Below are 22,284 nucleotides of genomic sequence, written 5' to 3'. Positions count from 1 at the left end.
TCTAAATTATCATGAAATCAATCCTTCACGCTTGCAGTTAGGGGTGGCAATTCGGGTCCAAATCAGGTTGGCGGGTCGGGTTCGGGTCAACAGACCCGCCAGAAAATCTGTTGACCCGAACCCCGACCCGCCAACCCGTGACGGGTCAGGTATGCTGACCCGAACCCGAAAATTTCAGGTTTACGGGGCGGCGGGTCGACCCGAAATGACCCGAAACTTAATTTTAATTTATTAATTTATCACTGTAATTTCTAATAAAATCAATTTCTCACAAAACTAATTACATAATCAAGTAATAAAAATTTAAATAAATGATTCCAAATCAAATCTAAAATAAATTAAACACCGTAAAAGTGTTTTATCCCAAGCAAAATATAAAATAAATTAAAACAATACAAAAGTGAAAAATAATATAATATATTATTTGTCCAAGTATAATAATTTCAACTTCACACAAATTAAATAAATTCGTTTAGGATTAAGTAATTAATGCCTTTGAAAAAAAGAATAACTTAGTTTAGTTAGATAAAATTATTTTTATGTTTATTAAATTATTTTTAATTCGTAAACGGGTCATATCGGGTCATATCAGGTCACCACGGGTTGACCCGAAATCGACCGGTTTTCTTTTCGGGTTCATCGGGTCCAACCCGATTCTGACCCGAATTCCCGAAACCTCAACCCAAACCCATTAATTTCGTGTTAGGTTCGTGTCGTGTCGAAAATTGCCACCCCTAGTTGCGGTGATACATTTGCGCCGACAAATTTGAGCGACGATCCGGGCTTTGATCGAGCCGTACCGTTCCTGATTTGTCTCGCGCCTTCAGATCCTCCTTCACGCTTCGACAAGAAGCAAAATATTAAGCAATCGTTCCGACGGAGCTAAATTACTACAGGATAAAGAACGAATAGGAAATTTGGATTTCGAAACAAAAAAGAGAGGGGTGCAACACGAGGACTTCCCAGGGGGTCACCCATCCTAGTACTACTCTCGCCCAAGCACGCTTAACTTCGGAGTTCTGATGGGATCCGGTGCATTAGTGCTGGTATGATCGCACCCGCCATGTTCCTTTCGCGTTCTTCTTTTAAACTACCCCGTCCTGCGAAGCAGTGTGGCTTTTCTAGACCGAAATTCATTTTAAGCGTCAATTCAAGCATTTTCCTCTTATCCTTTTATTTATTTACTTTATATATTTTTTTGTTATTGATTTGCACCCTGTTTTTTTCCCTCATCCCGCAACTCTAAATTATCATGAAATCAATCCTTCACGCTTGCAGTTAGGGGTGGCAATTCGGGTCCAAATCAGGTTGGCGGGTCGGGTTCGGGTCAACAGACCCGCCAGAAAATCTGTTGACCCGAACCCCGACCCGCCAACCCGTGACGGGTCAGGTATGCTGACCCGAACCCGAAAATTTCAGGTTTACGGGGCGGCGGGTCGACCCGAAATGACCCGAAACTTAATTTTAATTTATTAATTTATCACTGTAATTTCTAATAAAATCAATTTCTCACAAAACTAATTACATAATCAAGTAATAAAAATTTAAATAAATGATTCCAAATCAAATCTAAAATAAATTAAACACCGTAAAAGTGTTTTATCCCAAGCAAAATTTAAAATAAATTAAAACAATACAAAAGTGAAAAATAATATAATATATTATTTGTCCAAGTATAATAATTTCAACTTCACACAAATTAAATAAATTCGTTTAGGATTAAGTAATTAATGCCTTTGAAAAAAAGAATAACTTAGTTTAGTTAGATAAAATTATTTTTATGTTTATTAAATTATTTTTAATTCGTAAACGGGTCATATCGGGTCATATCAGGTCACCACGGGTTGACCCGAAATCGACCGGTTTTCTTTTCGGGTTCATCGGGTCCAACCCGATTCTGACCCGAATTCCCGAAACCTCAACCCAAACCCATTAATTTCGTGTTAGGTTCGTGTCGTGTCGAAAATTGCCACCCCTAGTTGCGGTGATACATTTGCGCCGACAAATTTGAGCGACGATCCGGGCTTTGATCGAGCCGTACCGTTCCTGATTTGTCTCGCGCCTTCAGATCCTCCTTCACGCTTCGACAAGAAGCAAAATATTAAGCAATCGTTCCGACGGAGCTAAATTACTACAGGATAAAGAACGAATAGGAAATTTGGATTTCGAAACAAAAAAGAGAGGGGTGCAACACGAGGACTTCCCAGGGGGTCACCCATCCTAGTACTACTCTCGCCCAAGCACGCTTAACTTCGGAGTTCTGATGGGATCCGGTGCATTAGTGCTGGTATGATCGCACCCGCCATGTTCCTTTCGCGTTCTTCTTTTAAACTACCCCGTCCTGCGAAGCAGTGTGGCTTTTCTAGACCAAAATTCATTTTAAGCGTCAATTCAAGCATTTTCCTCTTATCCTTTTATTTATTTACTTTATATATTTTTTTGTTATTGATTTGCACCCTGTTTTTTTCCCTCATCCCGCAACTCTAAATTATCATGAAATCAATCCTTCACGCTTGCAGTTAGGGGTGGCAATTCGGGCCCAAATCAGGTTGGCGGGTCGGGTTCGGGTCAACAGACCCGCCAGAAAATCTGTTGACCCGAACCCCGACCCGCCAACCCGTGACGGGTCAGGTATGCTGACCCGAACCCGAAAATTTCAGGTTTACGGGGCGGCGGGTCGACCCGAAATGACCCGAAACTTAATTTTAATTTATTAATTTATCACTGTAATTTCTAATAAAATCAATTTCTCACAAAACTAATTACATAATCAAGTAATAAAAATTTAAATAAATGATTCCAAATCAAATCTAAAATAAATTAAACACCGTAAAAGTGTTTTATCCCAAGCAAAATATAAAATAAATTAAAACAATACAAAAGTGAAAAATAATATAATATATTATTTGTCCAAGTATAATAATTTCAACTTCACACAAATTAAATAAATTCGTTTAGGATTAAGTAATTAATGCCTTTGAAAAAAAGAATAACTTAGTTTAGTTAGATAAAATTATTTTTATGTTTATTAAATTATTTTTAATTCGTAAACGGGTCATATCGGGTCATATCAGGTCACCACGGGTTGACCCGAAATCGACCGGTTTTCTTTTCGGGTTCATCGGGTCCAACCCGATTCTGACCCGAATTCCCGAAACCTCAACCCAAACCCATTAATTTCGTGTTAGGTTCGTGTCGTGTCGAAAATTGCCACCCCTAGTTGCGGTGATACATTTGCGCCGACAAATTTGAGCGACGATCCGGGCTTTGATCGAGCCGTACCGTTCCTGATTTGTCTCGCGCCTTCAGATCCTCCTTCACGCTTCGACAAGAAGCAAAATATTAAGCAATCGTTCCGACGGAGCTAAATTACTACAGGATAAAGAACGAATAGGAAATTTGGATTTCGAAACAAAAAAGAGAGGGGTGCAACACGAGGACTTCCCAGGGGGTCACCCATCCTAGTACTACTCTCGCCCAAGCACGCTTAACTTCGGAGTTCTGATGGGATCCGGTGCATTAGTGCTGGTATGATCGCACCCGCCATGTTCCTTTCGCGTTCTTCTTTTAAACTACCCCGTCCTGCGAAGCAGTGTGGCTTTTCTAGACCGAAATTCATTTTAAGCGTCAATTCAAGCATTTTCCTCTTATCCTTTTATTTATTTACTTTATATATTTTTTTGTTATTGATTTGCACCCTGTTTTTTTCCCTCATCCCGCAACTCTAAATTATCATGAAATCAATCCTTCACGCTTGCAGTTAGGGGTGGCAATTCGGGCCCAAATCAGGTTGGCGGGTCGGGTTCGGGTCAACAGACCCGCCAGAAAATCTGTTGACCCGAACCCCGACCCGCCAACCCGTGACGGGTCAGGTATGCTGACCCGAACCCGAAAATTTCAGGTTTACGGGGCGGCGGGTCGACCCGAAATGACCCGAAACTTAATTTTAATTTATTAATTTATCACTGTAATTTCTAATAAAATCAATTTCTCACAAAACTAATTACATAATCAAGTAATAAAAATTTAAATAAATGATTCCAAATCAAATCTAAAATAAATTAAACACCGTAAAAGTGTTTTATCCCAAGCAAAATATAAAATAAATTAAAACAATACAAAAGTGAAAAATAATATAATATATTATTTGTCCAAGTATAATAATTTCAACTTCACACAAATTAAATAAATTCGTTTAGGATTAAGTAATTAATGCCTTTGAAAAAAAGAATAACTTAGTTTAGTTAGATAAAATTATTTTTATGTTTATTAAATTATTTTTAATTCGTAAACGGGTCATATCGGGTCATATCAGGTCACCACGGGTTGACCCGAAATCGACCGGTTTTCTTTTCGGGTTCATCGGGTCCAACCCGATTCTGACCCGAATTCCCGAAACCTCAACCCAAACCCATTAATTTCGTGTTAGGTTCGTGTCGTGTCGAAAATTGCCACCCCTAGTTGCGGTGATACATTTGCGCCGACAAATTTGAGCGACGATCCGGGCTTTGATCGAGCCGTACCGTTCCTGATTTGTCTCGCGCCTTCAGATCCTCCTTCACGCTTCGACAAGAAGCAAAATATTAAGCAATCGTTCCGACGGAGCTAAATTACTACAGGATAAAGAACGAATAGGAAATTTGGATTTCGAAACAAAAAAGAGAGGGGTGCAACACGAGGACTTCCCAGGGGGTCACCCATCCTAGTACTACTCTCGCCCAAGCACGCTTAACTTCGGAGTTCTGATGGGATCCGGTGCATTAGTGCTGGTATGATCGCACCCGCCATGTTCCTTTCGCGTTCTTCTTTTAAACTACCCCGTCCTGCGAAGCAGTGTGGCTTTTCTAGACCGAAATTCATTTTAAGCGTCAATTCAAGCATTTTCCTCTTATCCTTTTATTTATTTACTTTATATTTTTTTTTGTTATTGATTTGCACCCTGTTTTTTTCCCTCATCCCGCAACTCTAAATTATCATGAAATCAATCCTTCACGCTTGCAGTTAGGGGTGGCAATTCGGGCCCAAATCAGGTTGGCGGGTCGGGTTCGGGTCAACAGACCCGCCAGAAAATCTGTTGACCCGAACCCCGACCCGCCAACCCGTGACGGGTCAGGTATGCTGACCCGAACCCGAAAATTTCAGGTTTACGGGGCGGCGGGTCGACCCGAAATGACCCGAAACTTAATTTTAATTTATTAATTTATCACTGTAATTTCTAATAAAATCAATTTCTCACAAAACTAATTACATAATCAAGTAATAAAAATTTAAATAAATGATTCCAAATCAAATATAAAATAAATTAAACACCGTAAAAGTGTTTTATCCCAAGCAAAATATAAAATAAATTAAAACAATACAAAAGTGAAAAATAATATAATATATTATTTGTCCAAGTATAATAATTTCAACTTCACACAAATTAAATAAATTCGTTTAGGATTAAGTAATTAATGCCTTTGAAAAAAAGAATAACTTAGTTTAGTTAGATAAAATTATTTTTATGTTTATTAAATTATTTTTAATTCGTAAACGGGTCATATCGGGTCATATCAGGTCACCACGGGTTGACCCGAAATCGACCGGTTTTCTTTTCGGGTTCATCGGGTCCAACCCGATTCTGACCCGAATTCCCGAAACCTCAACCCAAACCCATTAATTTCGTGTTAGGTTCGTGTCGTGTCGAAAATTGCCACCCCTAGTTGCGGTGATACATTTGCGCCGACAAATTTGAGCGACGATCCGGGCTTTGATCGAGCCGTACCGTTCCTGATTTGTCTCGCGCCTTCAGATCCTCCTTCACGCTTCGACAAGAAGCAAAATATTAAGCAATCGTTCCGACGGAGCTAAATTACTACAGGATAAAGAACGAATAGGAAATTTGGATTTCGAAACAAAAAAGAGAGGGGTGCAACACGAGGACTTCCCAGGGGGTCACCCATCCTAGTACTACTCTCGCCCAAGCACGCTTAACTTCGGAGTTCTGATGGGATCCGGTGCATTAGTGCTGGTATGATCGCACCCGCCATGTTCCTTTCGCGTTCTTCTTTTAAACTACCCCGTCCTGCGAAGCAGTGTGGCTTTTCTAGACCGAAATTCATTTTAAGCGTCAATTCAAGCATTTTCCTCTTATCCTTTTATTTATTTACTTTATATTTTTTTTTGTTATTGATTTGCACCCTGTTTTTTTCCCTCATCCCGCAACTCTAAATTATCATGAAATCAATCCTTCACGCTTGCAGTTAGGGGTGGCAATTCGGGTCCAAATCAGGTTGGCGGGTCGGGTTCGGGTCAACAGACCCGCCAGAAAATCTGTTGACCCGAACCCCGACCCGCCAACCCGTGACGGGTCAGGTATGCTGACCCGAACCCGAAAATTTCAGGTTTACGGGGCGGCGGGTCGACCCGAAATGACCCGAAACTTAATTTTAATTTATTAATTTATCACTGTAATTTCTAATAAAATCAATTTCTCACAAAACTAATTACATAATCAAGTAATAAAAATTTAAATAAATGATTCCAAATCAAATATAAAATAAATTAAACACCGTAAAAGTGTTTTATCCCAAGCAAAATATAAAATAAATTAAAACAATACAAAAGTGAAAAATAATATAATATATTATTTGTCCAAGTATAATAATTTCAACTTCACACAAATTAAATAAATTCGTTTAGGATTAAGTAATTAATGCCTTTGAAAAAAAGAATAACTTAGTTTAGTTAGATAAAATTATTTTTATGTTTATTAAATTATTTTTAATTCGTAAACGGGTCATATCGGGTCATATCAGGTCACCACGGGTTGACCCGAAATCGACCGGTTTTCTTTTCGGGTTCATCGGGTCCAACCCGATTCTGACCCGAATTCCCGAAACCTCAACCCAAACCCATTAATTTCGTGTTAGGTTCGTGTCGTGTCGAAAATTGCCACCCCTAGTTGCGGTGATACATTTGCGCCGACAAATTTGAGCGACGATCCGGGCTTTGATCGAGCCGTACCGTTCCTGATTTGTCTCGCGCCTTCAGATCCTCCTTCACGCTTCGACAAGAAGCAAAATATTAAGCAATCGTTCCGACGGAGCTAAATTACTACAGGATAAAGAACGAATAGGAAATTTGGATTTCGAAACAAAAAAGAGAGGGGTGCAACACGAGGACTTCCCAGGGGGTCACCCATCCTAGTACTACTCTCGCCCAAGCACGCTTAACTTCGGAGTTCTGATGGGATCCGGTGCATTAGTGCTGGTATGATCGCACCCGCCATGTTCCTTTCGCGTTCTTCTTTTAAACTACCCCGTCCTGCGAAGCAGTGTGGCTTTTCTAGACCAAAATTCATTTTAAGCGTCAATTCAAGCATTTTCCTCTTATCCTTTTATTTATTTACTTTATATATTTTTTTGTTATTGATTTGCACCCTGTTTTTTTCCCTCATCCCGCAACTCTAAATTATCATGAAATCAATCCTTCACGCTTGCAGTTAGGGGTGGCAATTCGGGTCCAAATCAGGTTGGCGGGTCGGGTTCGGGTCAACAGACCCGCCAGAAAATCTGTTGACCCGAACCCCGACCCGCCAACCCGTGACGGGTCAGGTATGCTGACCCGAACCCGAAAATTTCAGGTTTACGGGGCGGCGGGTCGACCCGAAATGACCCGAAACTTAATTTTAATTTATTAATTTATCACTGTAATTTCTAATAAAATCAATTTCTCACAAAACTAATTACATAATCAAGTAATAAAAATTTAAATAAATGATTCCAAATCAAATCTAAAATAAATTAAACACCGTAAAAGTGTTTTATCCCAAGCAAAATATAAAATAAATTAAAACAATACAAAAGTGAAAAATAATATAATATATTATTTGTCCAAGTATAATAATTTCAACTTCACACAAATTAAATAAATTCGTTTAGGATTAAGTAATTAATGCCTTTGAAAAAAAGAATAACTTAGTTTAGTTAGATAAAATTATTTTTATGTTTATTAAATTATTTTTAATTCGTAAACGGGTCATATCGGGTCATATCAGGTCACCACGGGTTGACCCGAAATCGACCGGTTTTCTTTTCGGGTTCATCGGGTCCAACCCGATTCTGACCCGAATTCCCGAAACCTCAACCCAAACCCATTAATTTCGTGTTAGGTTCGTGTCGTGTCGAAAATTGCCACCCCTAGTTGCGGTGATACATTTGCGCCGACAAATTTGAGCGACGATCCGGGCTTTGATCGAGCCGTACCGTTCCTGATTTGTCTCGCGCCTTCAGATCCTCCTTCACGCTTCGACAAGAAGCAAAATATTAAGCAATCGTTCCGACGGAGCTAAATTACTACAGGATAAAGAACGAATAGGAAATTTGGATTTCGAAACAAAAAAGAGAGGGGTGCAACACGAGGACTTCCCAGGGGGTCACCCATCCTAGTACTACTCTCGCCCAAGCACGCTTAACTTCGGAGTTCTGATGGGATCCGGTGCATTAGTGCTGGTATGATCGCACCCGCCATGTTCCTTTCGCGTTCTTCTTTTAAACTACCCCGTCCTGCGAAGCAGTGTGGCTTTTCTAGACCGAAATTCATTTTAAGCGTCAATTCAAGCATTTTCCTCTTATCCTTTTATTTATTTACTTTATATATTTTTTTGTTATTGATTTGCACCCTGTTTTTTTCCCTCATCCCGCAACTCTAAATTATCATGAAATCAATCCTTCACGCTTGCAGTTAGGGGTGGCAATTCGGGTCCAAATCAGGTTGGCGGGTCGGGTTCGGGTCAGCAGACCCGCCAGAAAATCTGTTGACCCGAACCCCGACCCGCCAACCCGTGACGGGTCAGGTATGCTGACCCGAACCCGAAAATTTCAGGTTTACGGGGCGGCGGGTCGACCCGAAATGACCCGAAACTTAATTTTAATTTATTAATTTATCACTGTAATTTCTAATAAAATCAATTTCTCACAAAACTAATTACATAATCAAGTAATAAAAATTTAAATAAATGATTCCAAATCAAATCTAAAATAAATTAAACACCGTAAAAGTGTTTTATCCCAAGCAAAATATAAAATAAATTAAAACAATACAAAAGTGAAAAATAATATAATATATTATTTGTCCAAGTATAATAATTTCAACTTCACACAAATTAAATAAATTCGTTTAGGATTAAGTAATTAATGCCTTTGAAAAAAAGAATAACTTAGTTTAGTTAGATAAAATTATTTTTATGTTTATTAAATTATTTTTAATTCGTAAACGGGTCATATCGGGTCATATCAGGTCACCACGGGTTGACCCGAAATCGACCGGTTTTCTTTTCGGGTTCATCGGGTCCAACCCGATTCTGACCCGAATTCCCGAAACCTCAACCCAAACCCATTAATTTCGTGTTAGGTTCGTGTCGTGTCGAAAATTGCCACCCCTAGTTGCGGTGATACATTTGCGCCGACAAATTTGAGCGACGATCCGGGCTTTGATCGAGCCGTACCGTTCCTGATTTGTCTCGCGCCTTCAGATCCTCCTTCACGCTTCGACAAGAAGCAAAATATTAAGCAATCGTTCCGACGGAGCTAAATTACTACAGGATAAAGAACGAATAGGAAATTTGGATTTCGAAACAAAAAAGAGAGGGGTGCAACACGAGGACTTCCCAGGGGGTCACCCATCCTAGTACTACTCTCGCCCAAGCACGCTTAACTTCGGAGTTCTGATGGGATCCGGTGCATTAGTGCTGGTATGATCGCACCCGCCATGTTCCTTTCGCGTTCTTCTTTTAAACTACCCCGTCCTGCGAAGCAGTGTGGCTTTTCTAGACCGAAATTCATTTTAAGCGTCAATTCAAGCATTTTCCTCTTATCCTTTTATTTATTTACTTTATATATTTTTTTGTTATTGATTTGCACCCTGTTTTTTTCCCTCATCCCGCAACTCTAAATTATCATGAAATCAATCCTTCACGCTTGCAGTTAGGGGTGGCAATTCGGGTCCAAATCAGGTTGGCGGGTCGGGTTCGGGTCAGCAGACCCGCCAGAAAATCTGTTGACCCGAACCCCGACCCGCCAACCCGTGACGGGTCAGGTATGCTGACCCGAACCCGAAAATTTCAGGTTTACGGGGCGGCGGGTCGACCCGAAATGACCCGAAACTTAATTTTAATTTATTAATTTATCACTGTAATTTCTAATAAAATCAATTTCTCACAAAACTAATTACATAATCAAGTAATAAAAATTTAAATAAATGATTCCAAATCAAATCTAAAATAAATTAAACACCGTAAAAGTGTTTTATCCCAAGCAAAATATAAAATAAATTAAAACAATACAAAAGTGAAAAATAATATAATATATTATTTGTCCAAGTATAATAATTTCAACTTCACACAAATTAAATAAATTCGTTTAGGATTAAGTAATTAATGCCTTTGAAAAAAAGAATAACTTAGTTTAGTTAGATAAAATTATTTTTATGTTTATTAAATTATTTTTAATTCGTAAACGGGTCATATCGGGTCATATCAGGTCACCACGGGTTGACCCGAAATCGACCGGTTTTCTTTTCGGGTTCATCGGGTCCAACCCGATTCTGACCCGAATTCCCGAAACCTCAACCCAAACCCATTAATTTCGTGTTAGGTTCGTGTCGTGTCGAAAATTGCCACCCCTAGTTGCGGTGATACATTTGCGCCGACAAATTTGAGCGACGATCCGGGCTTTGATCGAGCCGTACCGTTCCTGATTTGTCTCGCGCCTTCAGATCCTCCTTCACGCTTCGACAAGAAGCAAAATATTAAGCAATCGTTCCGACGGAGCTAAATTACTACAGGATAAAGAACGAATAGGAAATTTGGATTTCGAAACAAAAAAGAGAGGGGTGCAACACGAGGACTTCCCAGGGGGTCACCCATCCTAGTACTACTCTCGCCCAAGCACGCTTAACTTCGGAGTTCTGATGGGATCCGGTGCATTAGTGCTGGTATGATCGCACCCGCCATGTTCCTTTCGCGTTCTTCTTTTAAACTACCCCGTCCTGCGAAGCAGTGTGGCTTTTCTAGACCGAAATTCATTTTAAGCGTCAATTCAAGCATTTTCCTCTTATCCTTTTATTTATTTACTTTATATATTTTTTTGTTATTGATTTGCACCCTGTTTTTTTCCCTCATCCCGCAACTCTAAATTATCATGAAATCAATCCTTCACGCTTGCAGTTAGGGGTGGCAATTCGGGTCCAAATCAGGTTGGCGGGTCGGGTTCGGGTCAGCAGACCCGCCAGAAAATCTGTTGACCCGAACCCCGACCCGCCAACCCGTGACGGGTCAGGTATGCTGACCCGAACCCGAAAATTTCAGGTTTACGGGGCGGCGGGTCGACCCGAAATGACCCGAAACTTAATTTTAATTTATTAATTTATCACTGTAATTTCTAATAAAATCAATTTCTCACAAAACTAATTACATAATCAAGTAATAAAAATTTAAATAAATGATTCCAAATCAAATCTAAAATAAATTAAACACCGTAAAAGTGTTTTATCCCAAGCAAAATATAAAATAAATTAAAACAATACAAAAGTGAAAAATAATATAATATATTATTTGTCCAAGTATAATAATTTCAACTTCACACAAATTAAATAAATTCGTTTAGGATTAAGTAATTAATGCCTTTGAAAAAAAGAATAACTTAGTTTAGTTAGATAAAATTATTTTTATGTTTATTAAATTATTTTTAATTCGTAAACGGGTCATATCGGGTCATATCAGGTCACCACGGGTTGACCCGAAATCGACCGGTTTTCTTTTCGGGTTCATCGGGTCCAACCCGATTCTGACCCGAATTCCCGAAACCTCAACCCAAACCCATTAATTTCGTGTTAGGTTCGTGTCGTGTCGAAAATTGCCACCCCTAGTTGCGGTGATACATTTGCGCCGACAAATTTGAGCGACGATCCGGGCTTTGATCGAGCCGTACCGTTCCTGATTTGTCTCGCGCCTTCAGATCCTCCTTCACGCTTCGACAAGAAGCAAAATATTAAGCAATCGTTCCGACGGAGCTAAATTACTACAGGATAAAGAACGAATAGGAAATTTGGATTTCGAAACAAAAAAGAGAGGGGTGCAACACGAGGACTTCCCAGGGGGTCACCCATCCTAGTACTACTCTCGCCCAAGCACGCTTAACTTCGGAGTTCTGATGGGATCCGGTGCATTAGTGCTGGTATGATCGCACCCGCCATGTTCCTTTCGCGTTCTTCTTTTAAACTACCCCGTCCTGCGAAGCAGTGTGGCTTTTCTAGACCGAAATTCATTTTAAGCGTCAATTCAAGCATTTTCCTCTTATCCTTTTATTTATTTACTTTATATTTTTTTTTGTTATTGATTTGCACCCTGTTTTTTTCCCTCATCCCGCAACTCTAAATTATCATGAAATCAATCCTTCACGCTTGCAGTTAGGGGTGGCAATTCGGGTCCAAATCAGGTTGGCGGGTCGGGTTCGGGTCAGCAGACCCGCCAGAAAATCTGTTGACCCGAACCCCGACCCGCCAACCCGTGACGGGTCAGGTATGCTGACCCGAACCCGAAAATTTCAGGTTTACGGGGCGGCGGGTCGACCCGAAATGACCCGAAACTTAATTTTAATTTATTAATTTATCACTGTAATTTCTAATAAAATCAATTTCTCACAAAACTAATTACATAATCAAGTAATAAAAATTTAAATAAATGATTCCAAATCAAATCTAAAATAAATTAAACACCGTAAAAGTGTTTTATCCCAAGCAAAATATAAAATAAATTAAAACAATACAAAAGTGAAAAATAATATAATATATTATTTGTCCAAGTATAATAATTTCAACTTCACACAAATTAAATAAATTCGTTTAGGATTAAGTAATTAATGCCTTTGAAAAAAAGAATAACTTAGTTTAGTTAGATAAAATTATTTTTATGTTTATTAAATTATTTTTAATTCGTAAACGGGTCATATCGGGTCATATCAGGTCACCACGGGTTGACCCGAAATCGACCGGTTTTCTTTTCGGGTTCATCGGGTCCAACCCGATTCTGACCCGAATTCCCGAAACCTCAACCCAAACCCATTAATTTCGTGTTAGGTTCGTGTCGTGTCGAAAATTGCCACCCCTAGTTGCGGTGATACATTTGCGCCGACAAATTTGAGCGACGATCCGGGCTTTGATCGAGCCGTACCGTTCCTGATTTGTCTCGCGCCTTCAGATCCTCCTTCACGCTTCGACAAGAAGCAAAATATTAAGCAATCGTTCCGACGGAGCTAAATTACTACAGGATAAAGAACGAATAGGAAATTTGGATTTCGAAACAAAAAAGAGAGGGGTGCAACACGAGGACTTCCCAGGGGGTCACCCATCCTAGTACTACTCTCGCCCAAGCACGCTTAACTTCGGAGTTCTGATGGGATCCGGTGCATTAGTGCTGGTATGATCGCACCCGCCATGTTCCTTTCGCGTTCTTCTTTTAAACTACCCCGTCCTGCGAAGCAGTGTGGCTTTTCTAGACCGAAATTCATTTTAAGCGTCAATTCAAGCATTTTCCTCTTATCCTTTTATTTATTTACTTTATATTTTTTTTTGTTATTGATTTGCACCCTGTTTTTTTCCCTCATCCCGCAACTCTAAATTATCATGAAATCAATCCTTCACGCTTGCAGTTAGGGGTGGCAATTCGGGTCCAAATCAGGTTGGCGGGTCGGGTTCGGGTCAGCAGACCCGCCAGAAAATCTGTTGACCCGAACCCCGACCCGCCAACCCGTGACGGGTCAGGTATGCTGACCCGAACCCGAAAATTTCAGGTTTACGGGGCGGCGGGTCGACCCGAAATGACCCGAAACTTAATTTTAATTTATTAATTTATCACTGTAATTTCTAATAAAATCAATTTCTCACAAAACTAATTACATAATCAAGTAATAAAAATTTAAATAAATGATTCCAAATCAAATCTAAAATAAATTAAACACCGTAAAAGTGTTTTATCCCAAGCAAAATATAAAATAAATTAAAACAATACAAAAGTGAAAAATAATATAATATATTATTTGTCCAAGTATAATAATTTCAACTTCACACAAATTAAATAAATTCGTTTAGGATTAAGTAATTAATGCCTTTGAAAAAAAGAATAACTTAGTTTAGTTAGATAAAATTATTTTTATGTTTATTAAATTATTTTTAATTCGTAAACGGGTCATATCGGGTCATATCAGGTCACCACGGGTTGACCCGAAATCGACCGGTTTTCTTTTCGGGTTCATCGGGTCCAACCCGATTCTGACCCGAATTCCCGAAACCTCAACCCAAACCCATTAATTTCGTGTTAGGTTCGTGTCGTGTCGAAAATTGCCACCCCTAGTTGCGGTGATACATTTGCGCCGACAAATTTGAGCGACGATCCGGGCTTTGATCGAGCCGTACCGTTCCTGATTTGTCTCGCGCCTTCAGATCCTCCTTCACGCTTCGACAAGAAGCAAAATATTAAGCAATCGTTCCGACGGAGCTAAATTACTACAGGATAAAGAACGAATAGGAAATTTGGATTTCGAAACAAAAAAGAGAGGGGTGCAACACGAGGACTTCCCAGGGGGTCACCCATCCTAGTACTACTCTCGCCCAAGCACGCTTAACTTCGGAGTTCTGATGGGATCCGGTGCATTAGTGCTGGTATGATCGCACCCGCCATGTTCCTTTCGCGTTATTCTTTTAAACTACCCCGTCCTGCGAAGCAGTGTGGCTTTTCTAGACCGAAATTCATTTTAAGCGTCAATTCAAGCATTTTCCTCTTATCCTTTTATTTATTTACTTTATATATTTTTTTGTTATTGATTTGCACCCTGTTTTTTTCCCTCATCCCGCAACTCTAAATTATCATGAAATCAATCCTTCACGCTTGCAGTTAGGGGTGGCAATTCGGGTCCAAATCAGGTTGGCGGGTCGGGTTCGGGTCAGCAGACCCGCCAGAAAATCTGTTGACCCGAACCCCGACCCGCCAACCCGTGACGGGTCAGGTATGCTGACCCGAACCCGAAAATTTCAGGTTTACGGGGCGGCGGGTCGACCCGAAATGACCCGAAACTTAATTTTAATTTATTAATTTATCACTGTAATTTCTAATAAAATCAATTTCTCACAAAACTAATTACATAATCAAGTAATAAAAATTTAAATAAATGATTCCAAATCAAATCTAAAATAAATTAAACACCGTAAAAGTGTTTTATCCCAAGCAAAATATAAAATAAATTAAAACAATACAAAAGTGAAAAATAATATAATATATTATTTGTCCAAGTATAATAATTTCAACTTCACACAAATTAAATAAATTCGTTTAGGATTAAGTAATTAATGCCTTTGAAAAAAAGAATAACTTAGTTTAGTTAGATAAAATTATTTTTATGTTTATTAAATTATTTTTAATTCGTAAACGGGTCATATCGGGTCATATCAGGTCACCACGGGTTGACCCGAAATCGACCGGTTTTCTTTTCGGGTTCATCGGGTCCAACCCGATTCTGACCCGAATTCCCGAAACCTCAACCCAAACCCATTAATTTCGTGTTAGGTTCGTGTCGTGTCGAAAATTGCCACCCCTAGTTGCGGTGATACATTTGCGCCGACAAATTTGAGCGACGATCCGGGCTTTGATCGAGCCGTACCGTTCCTGATTTGTCTCGCGCCTTCAGATCCTCCTTCACGCTTCGACAAGAAGCAAAATATTAAGCAATCGTTCCGACGGAGCTAAATTACTACAGGATAAAGAACGAATAGGAAATTTGGATTTCGAAACAAAAAAGAGAGGGGTGCAACACGAGGACTTCCCAGGGGGTCACCCATCCTAGTACTACTCTCGCCCAAGCACGCTTAACTTCGGAGTTCTGATGGGATCCGGTGCATTAGTGCTGGTATGATCGCACCCGCCATGTTCCTTTCGCGTTATTCTTTTAAACTACCCCGTCCTGCGAAGCAGTGTGGCTTTTCTAGACCGAAATTCATTTTAAGCGTCAATTCAAGCATTTTCCTCTTATCCTTTTATTTATTTACTTTATATATTTTTTTGTTATTGATTTGCACCCTGTTTTTTTCCCTCATCCCGCAACTCTAAATTATCATGAAATCAATCCTTCACGCTTGCAGTTAGGGGTGGCAATTCGGGTCCAAATCAGGTTGGCGGGTCGGGTTCGGGTCAACAGACCCGCCAGAAAATCTGTTGACCCGAACCCCGACCCGCCAACCCGTGACGGGTCAGGTATGCTGACCCGAACCCGAAAATTTCAGGTTTACGGGGCGGCGGGTCGACCCGAAATGACCCGAAACTTAATTTTAATTTATTAATTTATCACTGTAATTTCTAATAAAATCAATTTCTCACAAAACTAATTACATAATCAAGTAATAAAAATTTAAATAAATGATTCCAAATCAAATCTAAAATAAATTAAACACCGTAAAAGTGTTTTATCCCAAGCAAAATATAAAATAAATTAAAACAATACAAAAGTGAAAAATAATATAATATATTATTTGTCCAAGTATAATAATTTCAACTTCACACAAATTAAATAAATTCGTTTAGGATTAAGTAATTAATGCCTTTGAAAAAAAGAATAACTTAGTTTAGTTAGATAAAATTATTTTTATGTTTATTAAATTATTTTTAATTCGTAAACGGGTCATATCGGGTCATATCAGGTCACCACGGGTTGACCCGAAATCGACCGGTTTTCTTTTCGGGTTCATCGGGTCCAACCCGATTCTGACCCGAATTCCCGAAACCTCAACCCAAACCCATTAATTTCGTGTTAGGTTCGTGTCGTGTCGAAAATTGCCACCCCTAGTTGCGGTGATACATTTGCGCCGACAAATTTGAGCGACGATCCGGGCTTTGATCGAGCCGTACCGTTCCTGATTTGTCTCGCGCCTTCAGATCCTCCTTCACGCTTCGACAAGAAGCAAAATATTAAGCAATCGTTCCGACGGAGCTAAATTACTACAGGATAAAGAACGAATAGGAAATTTGGATTTCGAAACAAAAAAGAGAGGGGTGCAACACGAGGACTTCCCAGGGGGTCACCCATCCTAGTACTACTCTCGCCCAAGCACGCTTAACTTCGGAGTTCTGATGGGATCCGGTGCATTAGTGCTGGTATGATCGCACCCGCCATGTTCCTTTCGCGTTATTCTTTTAAACTACCCCGTCCTGCGAAGCAGTGTGGCTTTTCTAGACCGAAATTCATTTTAAGCGTCAATTCAAGCATTTTCCTCTTATCCTTTTATTTATTTACTTTATATATTTTTTTGTTATTGATTTGCACCCTGTTTTTTTCCCTCATCCCGCAACTCTAAATTATCATGAAATCAATCCTTCACGCTTGCAGTTAGGGGTGGCAATTCGGGTCCAAATCAGGTTGGCGGGTCGGGTTCGGGTCAACAGACCCGCCAGAAAATCTGTTGACCCGAACCCCGACCCGCCAACCCGTGACGGGTCAGGTATGCTGACCCGAACCCGAAAATTTCAGGTTTACGGGGCGGCGGGTCGACCCGAAATGACCCGAAACTTAATTTTAATTTATTAATTTATCACTGTAATTTCTAATAAAATCAATTTCTCACAAAACTAATTACATAATCAAGTAATAAAAATTTAAATAAATGATTCCAAATCAAATCTAAAATAAATTAAACACCGTAAAAGTGTTTTATCCCAAGCAAAATATAAAATAAATTAAAACAATACAAAAGTGAAAAATAATATAATATATTATTTGTCCAAGTATAATAATTTCAACTTCACACAAATTAAATAAATTCGTTTAGGATTAAGTAATTAATGCCTTTGAAAAAAAGAATAACTTAGTTTAGTTAGATAAAATTATTTTTATGTTTATTAAATTATTTTTAATTCGTAAACGGGTCATATCGGGTCATATCAGGTCACCACGGGTTGACCCGAAATCGACCGGTTTTCTTTTCGGGTTCATCGGGTCCAACCCGATTCTGACCCGAATTCCCGAAACCTCAACCCAAACCCATTAATTTCGTGTTAGGTTCGTGTCGTGTCGAAAATTGCCACCCCTAGTTGCGGTGATACATTTGCGCCGACAAATTTGAGCGACGATCCGGGCTTTGATCGAGCCGTACCGTTCCTGATTTGTCTCGCGCCTTCAGATCCTCCTTCACGCTTCGACAAGAAGCAAAATATTAAACAATCGTTCCGACGGAGCTAAATTACTACAGGATAAAGAACGAATAGGAAATTTGGATTTCGAAACAAAAAAGAGAGGGGTGCAACACGAGGACTTCCCAGGGGGTCACCCATCCTAGTACTACTCTCGCCCAAGCACGCTTAACTTCGGAGTTCTGATGGGATCCGGTGCATTAGTGCTGGTATGATCGCACCCGCCATGTTCCTTTCGCGTTATTCTTTTAAACTACCCCGTCCTGCGAAGCAGTGTGGCTTTTCTAGACCGAAATTCATTTTAAGCGTCAATTCAAGCATTTTCCTCTTATCCTTTTATTTATTTACTTTATATATTTTTTTGTTATTGATTTGCACCCTGTTTTTTTCCCTCATCCCGCAACTCTAAATTATCATGAAATCAATCCTTCACGCTTGCAGTTAGGGGTGGCAATTCGGGTCCAAATCAGGTTGGCGGGTCGGGTTCGGGTCAACAGACCCGCCAGAAAATCTGTTGACCCGAACCCCGACCCGCCAACCCGTGACGGGTCAGGTATGCTGACCCGAACCCGAAAATTTCAGGTTTACGGGGCGGCGGGTCGACCCGAAATGACCCGAAACTTAATTTTAATTTATTAATTTATCACTGTAATTTCTAATAAAATCAATTTCTCACAAAACTAATTACATAATCAAGTAATAAAAATTTAAATAAATGATTCCAAATCAAATCTAAAATAAATTAAACACCGTAAAAGTGTTTTATCCCAAGCAAAATATAAAATAAATTAAAACAATACAAAAGTGAAAAATAATATAATATATTATTTGTCCAAGTATAATAATTTCAACTTCACACAAATTAAATAAATTCGTTTAGGATTAAGTAATTAATGCCTTTGAAAAAAAGAATAACTTAGTTTAGTTAGATAAAATTATTTTTATGTTTATTAAATTATTTTTAATTCGTAAACGGGTCATATCGGGTCATATCAGGTCACCACGGGTTGACCCGAAATCGACCGGTTTTCTTTTCGGGTTCATCGGGTCCAACCCGATTCTGACCCGAATTCCCGAAACCTCAACCCAAACCCATTAATTTCGTGTTAGGTTCGTGTCGTGTCGAAAATTGCCACCCCTAGTTGCGGTGATACATTTGCGCCGACAAATTTGAGCGACGATCCGGGCTTTGATCGAGCCGTACCGTTCCTGATTTGTCTCGCGCCTTCAGATCCTCCTTCACGCTTCGACAAGAAGCAAAATATTAAGCAATCGTTCCGACGGAGCTAAATTACTACAGGATAAAGAACGAATAGGAAATTTGGATTTCGAAACAAAAAAGAGAGGGGTGCAACACGAGGACTTCCCAGGGGGTCACCCATCCTAGTACTACTCTCGCCCAAGCACGCTTAACTTCGGAGTTCTGATGGGATCCGGTGCATTAGTGCTGGTATGATCGCACCCGCCATGTTCCTTTCGCGTTATTCTTTTAAACTACCCCGTCCTGCGAAGCAGTGTGGCTTTTCTAGACCGAAATTCATTTTAAGCGTCAATTCAAGCATTTTCCTCTTATCCTTTTATTTATTTACTTTATATATTTTTTTGTTATTGATTTGCACCCTGTTTTTTTCCCTCATCCCGCAACTCTAAATTATCATGAAATCAATCCTTCACGCTTGCAGTTAGGGGTGGCAATTCGGGTCCAAATCAGGTTGGCGGGTCGGGTTCGGGTCAACAGACCCGCCAGAAAATCTGTTGACCCGAACCCCGACCCGCCAACCCGTGACGGGTCAGGTATGCTGACCCGAACCCGAAAATTTCAGGTTTACGGGGCGGCGGGTCGACCCGAAATGACCCGAAACTTAATTTTAATTTATTAATTTATCACTGTAATTTCTAATAAAATCAATTTCTCACAAAACTAATTACATAATCAAGTAATAAAAATTTAAATAAATGATTCCAAATCAAATCTAAAATAAATTAAACACCGTAAAAGTGTTTTATCCCAAGCAAAATATAAAATAAATTAAAACAATACAAAAGTGAAAAATAATATAATATATTATTTGTCCAAGTATAATAATTTCAACTTCACACAAATTAAATAAATTCGTTTAGGATTAAGTAATTAATGCCTTTGAAAAAAAGAATAACTTAGTTTAGTTAGATAAAATTATTTTTATGTTTATTAAATTATTTTTAATTCGTAAACGGGTCATATCGGGTCATATCAGGTCACCACGGGTTGACCCGAAATCGACCGGTTTTCTTTTCGGGTTCATCGGGTCCAACCCGATTCTGACCCGAATTCCCGAAACCTCAACCCAAACCCATTAATTTCGTGTTAGGTTCGTGTCGTGTCGAAAATTGCCACCCCTAGTTGCGGTGATACATTTGCGCCGACAAATTTGAGCGACGATCCGGGCTTTGATCGAGCCGTACCGTTCCTGATTTGTCTCGCGCCTTCAGATCCTCCTTCACGCTTCGACAAGAAGCAAAATATTAAGCAATCGTTCCGACGGAGCTAAATTACTACAGGATAAAGAACGAATAGGAAATTTGGATTTCGAAACAAAAAAGAGAGGGGTGCAACACGAGGACTTCCCAGGGGGTCACCCATCCTAGTACTACTCTCGCCCAAGCACGCTTAACTTCGGAGTTCTGATGGGATCCGGTGCATTAGTGCTGGTATGATCGCACCCGCCATGTTCCTTTCGCGTTATTCTTTTAAACTACCCCGTCCTGCGAAGCAGTGTGGCTTTTCTAGACCGAAATTCATTTTAAGCGTCAATTCAAGCATTTTCCTCTTATCCTTTTATTTATTTACTTTATATATTTTTTTGTTATTGATTTGCACCCTGTTTTTTTCCCTCATCCCGCAACTCTAAATTATCATGAAATCAATCCTTCACGCTTGCAGTTAGGGGTGGCAATTCGGGTCCAAATCAGGTTGGCGGGTCGGGTTCGGGTCAACAGACCCGCCAGAAAATCTGTTGACCCGAACCCCGACCCGCCAACCCGTGACGGGTCAGGTATGCTGACCCGAACCCGAAAATTTCAGGTTTACGGGGCGGCGGGTCGACCCGAAATGACCCGAAACTTAATTTTAATTTATTAATTTATCACTGTAATTTCTAATAAAATCAATTTCTCACAAAACTAATTACATAATCAAGTAATAAAAATTTAAATAAATGATTCCAAATCAAATCTAAAATAAATTAAACACCGTAAAAGTGTTTTATCCCAAGCAAAATATAAAATAAATTAAAACAATACAAAAGTGAAAAATAATATAATATATTATTTGTCCAAGTATAATAATTTCAACTTCACACAAATTAAATAAATTCGTTTAGGATTAAGTAATTAATGCCTTTGAAAAAAAGAATAACTTAGTTTAGTTAGATAAAATTATTTTTATGTTTATTAAATTATTTTTAATTCGTAAACGGGTCATATCGGGTCATATCAGGTCACCACGGGTTGACCCGAAATCGACCGGTTTTCTTTTCGGGTTCATCGGGTCCAACCCGATTCTGACCCGAATTCCCGAAACCTCAACCCAAACCCATTAATTTCGTGTTAGGTTCGTGTCGTGTCGAAAATTGCCACCCCTAGTTGCGGTGATACATTTGCGCCGACAAATTTGAGCGACGATCCGGGCTTTGATCGAGCCGTACCGTTCCTGATTTGTCTCGCGCCTTCAGATCCTCCTTCACGCTTCGACAAGAAGCAAAATATTAAGCAATCGTTCCGACGGAGCTAAATTACTACAGGATAAAGAACGAATAGGAAATTTGGATTTCGAAACAAAAAAGAGAGGGGTGCAACACGAGGACTTCCCAGGGGGTCACCCATCCTAGTACTACTCTCGCCCAAGCACGCTTAACTTCGGAGTTCTGATGGGATCCGGTGCATTAGTGCTGGTATGATCGCACCCGCCATGTTCCTTTCGCGTTATTCTTTTAAACTACCCCGTCCTGCGAAGCAGTGTGGCTTTTCTAGACCGAAATTCATTTTAAGCGTCAATTCAAGCATTTTCCTCTTATCCTTTTATTTATTTACTT

General features: G+C 39.6%; 18 non-coding genes across 18 annotated transcripts; all 18 read right to left on the bottom strand.

Annotated features, from left to right (window-relative positions):
* Positions 1-941: 941 nt before the first annotated feature.
* Positions 942-1,060, bottom strand: LOC140029169 (5S ribosomal RNA). The gene has a single exon (XR_011833073.1). It is a non-coding gene; the product is annotated as a 5S ribosomal RNA (ribosomal RNA).
* A 1,122-nt stretch (positions 1,061-2,182) lies between these two features.
* On the bottom strand, positions 2,183-2,301 carry LOC140029168 (5S ribosomal RNA). The gene has a single exon (XR_011833072.1). It is a non-coding gene; the product is annotated as a 5S ribosomal RNA (ribosomal RNA).
* A 1,122-nt stretch (positions 2,302-3,423) lies between these two features.
* LOC140029167 (5S ribosomal RNA) lies at positions 3,424-3,542 on the bottom strand. The gene has a single exon (XR_011833071.1). It is a non-coding gene; the product is annotated as a 5S ribosomal RNA (ribosomal RNA).
* Positions 3,543-4,664: 1,122 nt separating this feature from the next.
* LOC140029166 (5S ribosomal RNA) lies at positions 4,665-4,783 on the bottom strand. The gene has a single exon (XR_011833070.1). It is a non-coding gene; the product is annotated as a 5S ribosomal RNA (ribosomal RNA).
* Positions 4,784-5,905: 1,122 nt separating this feature from the next.
* LOC140029165 (5S ribosomal RNA) lies at positions 5,906-6,024 on the bottom strand. The gene has a single exon (XR_011833069.1). It is a non-coding gene; the product is annotated as a 5S ribosomal RNA (ribosomal RNA).
* A 1,122-nt stretch (positions 6,025-7,146) lies between these two features.
* On the bottom strand, positions 7,147-7,265 carry LOC140029163 (5S ribosomal RNA). Its single transcript, XR_011833067.1, has one exon. It is a non-coding gene; the product is annotated as a 5S ribosomal RNA (ribosomal RNA).
* Positions 7,266-8,387: 1,122 nt separating this feature from the next.
* Positions 8,388-8,506, bottom strand: LOC140029162 (5S ribosomal RNA). The gene has a single exon (XR_011833066.1). It is a non-coding gene; the product is annotated as a 5S ribosomal RNA (ribosomal RNA).
* A 1,122-nt stretch (positions 8,507-9,628) lies between these two features.
* Positions 9,629-9,747, bottom strand: LOC140029161 (5S ribosomal RNA). Its single transcript, XR_011833065.1, has one exon. It is a non-coding gene; the product is annotated as a 5S ribosomal RNA (ribosomal RNA).
* Positions 9,748-10,869: 1,122 nt separating this feature from the next.
* Positions 10,870-10,988, bottom strand: LOC140029160 (5S ribosomal RNA). The gene has a single exon (XR_011833064.1). It is a non-coding gene; the product is annotated as a 5S ribosomal RNA (ribosomal RNA).
* Positions 10,989-12,110: 1,122 nt separating this feature from the next.
* On the bottom strand, positions 12,111-12,229 carry LOC140029159 (5S ribosomal RNA). Its single transcript, XR_011833063.1, has one exon. It is a non-coding gene; the product is annotated as a 5S ribosomal RNA (ribosomal RNA).
* Positions 12,230-13,351: 1,122 nt separating this feature from the next.
* LOC140029158 (5S ribosomal RNA) lies at positions 13,352-13,470 on the bottom strand. The gene has a single exon (XR_011833062.1). It is a non-coding gene; the product is annotated as a 5S ribosomal RNA (ribosomal RNA).
* Positions 13,471-14,592: 1,122 nt separating this feature from the next.
* On the bottom strand, positions 14,593-14,711 carry LOC140029157 (5S ribosomal RNA). The gene has a single exon (XR_011833061.1). It is a non-coding gene; the product is annotated as a 5S ribosomal RNA (ribosomal RNA).
* Positions 14,712-15,833: 1,122 nt separating this feature from the next.
* Positions 15,834-15,952, bottom strand: LOC140029156 (5S ribosomal RNA). The gene has a single exon (XR_011833060.1). It is a non-coding gene; the product is annotated as a 5S ribosomal RNA (ribosomal RNA).
* Positions 15,953-17,074: 1,122 nt separating this feature from the next.
* Positions 17,075-17,193, bottom strand: LOC140029155 (5S ribosomal RNA). The gene has a single exon (XR_011833059.1). It is a non-coding gene; the product is annotated as a 5S ribosomal RNA (ribosomal RNA).
* A 1,122-nt stretch (positions 17,194-18,315) lies between these two features.
* On the bottom strand, positions 18,316-18,434 carry LOC140029154 (5S ribosomal RNA). The gene has a single exon (XR_011833058.1). It is a non-coding gene; the product is annotated as a 5S ribosomal RNA (ribosomal RNA).
* A 1,122-nt stretch (positions 18,435-19,556) lies between these two features.
* Positions 19,557-19,675, bottom strand: LOC140029152 (5S ribosomal RNA). The gene has a single exon (XR_011833056.1). It is a non-coding gene; the product is annotated as a 5S ribosomal RNA (ribosomal RNA).
* Positions 19,676-20,797: 1,122 nt separating this feature from the next.
* On the bottom strand, positions 20,798-20,916 carry LOC140029151 (5S ribosomal RNA). The gene has a single exon (XR_011833055.1). It is a non-coding gene; the product is annotated as a 5S ribosomal RNA (ribosomal RNA).
* A 1,122-nt stretch (positions 20,917-22,038) lies between these two features.
* On the bottom strand, positions 22,039-22,157 carry LOC140029150 (5S ribosomal RNA). Its single transcript, XR_011833054.1, has one exon. It is a non-coding gene; the product is annotated as a 5S ribosomal RNA (ribosomal RNA).
* Between the last annotated feature and the right edge of the window lie 127 nt (positions 22,158-22,284).

This window comes from Coffea arabica, chromosome 11e, assembly GCF_036785885.1.
Source record: "Coffea arabica cultivar ET-39 chromosome 11e, Coffea Arabica ET-39 HiFi, whole genome shotgun sequence".
NCBI classification, from domain to species: domain Eukaryota; kingdom Viridiplantae; phylum Streptophyta; class Magnoliopsida; order Gentianales; family Rubiaceae; genus Coffea; species Coffea arabica.
Note: the sequence above shows the minus strand (reverse complement) of the source record. Positions and strands in the feature narration are given on the sequence as shown.